Here is a 3750-nt window from a genome sequence, read left to right on the forward strand (position 1 = left end):
GTTTCTTGGCTTTCCTCACCACTGGCTCTGGGATCTAACAACTATTCTAAGATAGTTACTAAAGCAGAGCTGGGACTACACAGGGGACACTGAAATTAGACGAGCATGCCTGAGCCTGTCACTTTCTCATGTGTCTACACTGCCTGGGGTAGGGCCTCAAACTCAAATACCAACAAGAGCCCTATAGGGAGGGGAAATGAATGCAGAGCACTGGTGCTAGATAATGGGGAGGGGTGGGCACTCATCTTGTTTAGACAACCCTGCTCCAGTCTCCCACGGCTATGCAAAAAAGAAAGTCTAGTGTCATTAGATCTTTCACGAATTCAGAGAAGCTGGAAATTTAAAACTTTATGCAAAATTTCTTCTTTTACAAGTCTTAACAAATGATCCAAAATTTTTAAACGTTGTGGTTCAAATGAAAATCCAACTACGGACTATCTCCGCCCCATTGGGCTGCCAGTTTGGTACCGTTGGATTTTCCTCCTTTGTGTGTTCTTGCTCCATTATGCAGGCAACTTTCCCTACTTCTCATGTGTCTGTACTCCCCAAACATTGGCTCACACAGGATGCTGGTTTTCAGAGTTCCAGAAGGGATAATCTGATTGCCTATCTTTGGTCTTATCAACTGTGGTTGGAGAGGGTCAGTTAGGACCATATTACTGGCCTCTGGGGACTAAGGGTGGGGTAGGGCTCTATGGATGGTGAGGAAAAAAATCAGCTTTCTAGGGACACCCACTGAATCATGTGATGGAAGAGCTGGAAATGACCTTAGAAAAGACAGTCAGGCCTCATCATATTACATGTGAAGGCCCTGGTGCTCAGAGAAGTGAAGTGGCTTCTCCAAGCTCAAAGACTTCATTAGTTAATAGTAGGGCTAGGTCTGTGATGTAGTTGCCTAGCCAAGTTTTCTTTCTTCTGTGTTCCATGACAGCAGGAAATATATCAGTATCTTTAATGCAATGCTTGATGCAGAGTAGATTTTAAGTAAATGTTTGTTGAATAAAATGATGTACTGAGTTGTTTTCTGTAATGTTAGCATACTTTCTTTATAAGTTAGGATAAGGTTTAGCTAGCTACATATAACAGAAAATCCTCAAAACAATGACTCATACACAATAAAAGTTTATGGAGCTCTCATGTGAAAGAAATCTGGAGCTGGGATGCACCTTTAGGATGTCAACAATAACTCTTATCTCCTGATTTCTGTTTTATCATCCTTAGTGCGTAGCTCCCATCCTAAAATTTGTCTTAGGGTACTAGAGCTCTAGCCATACACTTGAATTTCAAGATGGAAGAATATAGAATTGGTCCATGGCAAAAAAGTTTCCTGGAAGTTCCACTCAACTTCTGCTTAAATCTCATAGTTTGAAACTTAGACAGGTGGCCACACTTAGTTCCAAGGGAAGCTAGGAAAAGGAAGTTGGAATATTGTCTTCTTGACTAAATCAAGGTTTTGTTAGAGAAGTAGGATGGAATGGACATTTGGTTGGCAACTAGCAGTGCCTGTCAGAACTGAAAAGAGTTAATAGTTGATTGAAATATGTTTCCTGTGCTTTTGATATGCACAATAACCAGAACAAAAATATGAAGACCTTTAAAGATAATTATCAGAAGAGATGCAAACATAAAAAATGCTGCTCTGGTTTAGATAATATTCTAAAGTTCTGGTTCAATCGTTTTAGAAAACATTGTTTCAATTATAGTTCATATGAGTTTAATAGGATTTTATTGGTTTTCATAGAAATCTTTTTGGGTGAGTCCACAATTTAGAAAAAATAATGTTTGGTTTCAGTTCAGTACGGGGTTTCACAAATTAGTGTGATCTCTTCCAATTTTTGGTTCATAGCTTGGGCCACCTCCAGTTCCTAGTTATGATGTATCCACAGTAGGAATTTTGCAACTACAGTTTAGAATAGCAGACATAGGCCAGAGAACTGATTTCTACATAGGCAGGAGGTTATTAGTCCTGCTTTTCTTATGTAGGAACTAATAATCCTATTGGCTTTGAATGATTCTAAATTTATCTCTGTGATTTAGCATGGCTGAAGGTTCCACTTGTGAAAGATGTGCCAAAATTAACACATTAGCTATTTCATCCTTGCTCTATAAATTTAAAACTTCTCTGTTCTTACTCATAAGTTTTGCATTTCCATGGTTTGAGATTTTTTACCATGTTAGTTCTAGAACACTATTCTGGATTTTGCTTTGTATGGTGTCTCAGAAAATACACTTAAAATTAGAAATTGCAAGTTCAATTTTTTAAAATAGGGACTAGAGAGATACTGTACATTTCAGAAGCAGAACATGTGCTGAGAGGGATGGAACTCCTGCTAAAGGGAAGCCAGGGCCTCGAAGGAAATGTGGCTCGACATTGCCACACAGTATAACATTTTAATGAAAAATTGGAGATCTTAGTTCATATGAAATATCTCAACTTTTACATATCAGCCACTAATTTAAAAAATTAAAATCAATACATGGGTCACTATTGTGCAGGCCAAACAATACATGTTGTCAGGTCAGATTCTTGTGCTGCTGGTTTTCAAGGTCTGATTTAAATGTTCCATGTTTCTCCATGTCCCTCTTGTTCTCTGCCATGCTTTACTTGATGGTTTGCACTTATTATTTTGAGTAATGATGTTGATAAGATATTTGGCAGTGGCTTCCTACTTTTGTTGGTGTCATAACATTGCCTAAGGTTCAAACTTGTCTAGGAAAGAATAACTCAGTGAGAGGAGATGTTAACGAAGCTGGAATTCAGTTCTTTGGGTATGACCACATGCTTCTCATAGCCATCGGCCATCGTTAAGAAAGTCATCTGGTCACTCTGCACATACGACCATTGGTCATAAAGTAGCCAAGGCAAGAGGGTGCAAACGGTGCCTTACGACCCATCTCACAAAATCAGTCAAGTAGTAGATTTGCATGTTTATGTGCTACTCATTTATTTTCCAAAATGCATTCAGTGAGTGCCAAGTGTGTGCTAGGCCTGGGGAAGAATGGCAAGTGGAGGGTAGAGTGGTGTATGCCTTTCTCTGGGCTTTGCTTATGTGTTTTTAAGGGAATTGAGGAGAATTAAAGGGAAGGAGGCCTTTGCTCTCTGGCGGTAAACTGTGAGGATGTGAGACTTGAAGCGGTCATGGGGGAAAACTGGTCTGAGTATGTGAAGCCAGCATGCTCAGAGGAGCATCATCTCTCACCTGGATACGAACCAGCCTCCTGACTTGTCTCCCTGCTCTACCCTTGTGTGCACCGACAGTCTACTTGGAATACAGGAACTGGGCTGATCTTTCAAACCCAAAGTCAGATGTCGCTCCTTTGCCCCAAACTCTGCTTCGGGTCCCCGTCTCACACAAGGTAAAAACTGAAGTCTTCACCCTGGTGCATATGGGCTCCCACATGAGCTGGCCCCGTTTGCCTTGCTGTCTGCATCTCCCACGGTAATCACCCTCCCTCACTCTAATCCAGCTGTTCCTCCAAAATGCCTGGCAGGACCTTTTCACTGGCTGTTCCCTGTCCCCAGGAAACTCTTCCTATAGACACTTTCAAGACTAATTCTTACTACTGCTCCAAATCATGCTCAAATCTCACCTTCTTGGGGAGGCTTTGTTAGTCAATATGCTTGCCTAACTTGACCCAGAATTCTTAATCTTTTTTTTTTTTTTTTTTTTGCGGTACGCGGGCCTCTCACTGTTGTGGCCTCTCCCGTCGCGGAGCACAGGCTCCGGACGCGCAGGCTCAGCGGCCATG

Source organism: Physeter macrocephalus, chromosome 12 (assembly GCF_002837175.3).
Source record: "Physeter macrocephalus isolate SW-GA chromosome 12, ASM283717v5, whole genome shotgun sequence".
Classification (NCBI taxonomy): Eukaryota; Metazoa; Chordata; class Mammalia; order Artiodactyla; family Physeteridae; genus Physeter; species Physeter macrocephalus.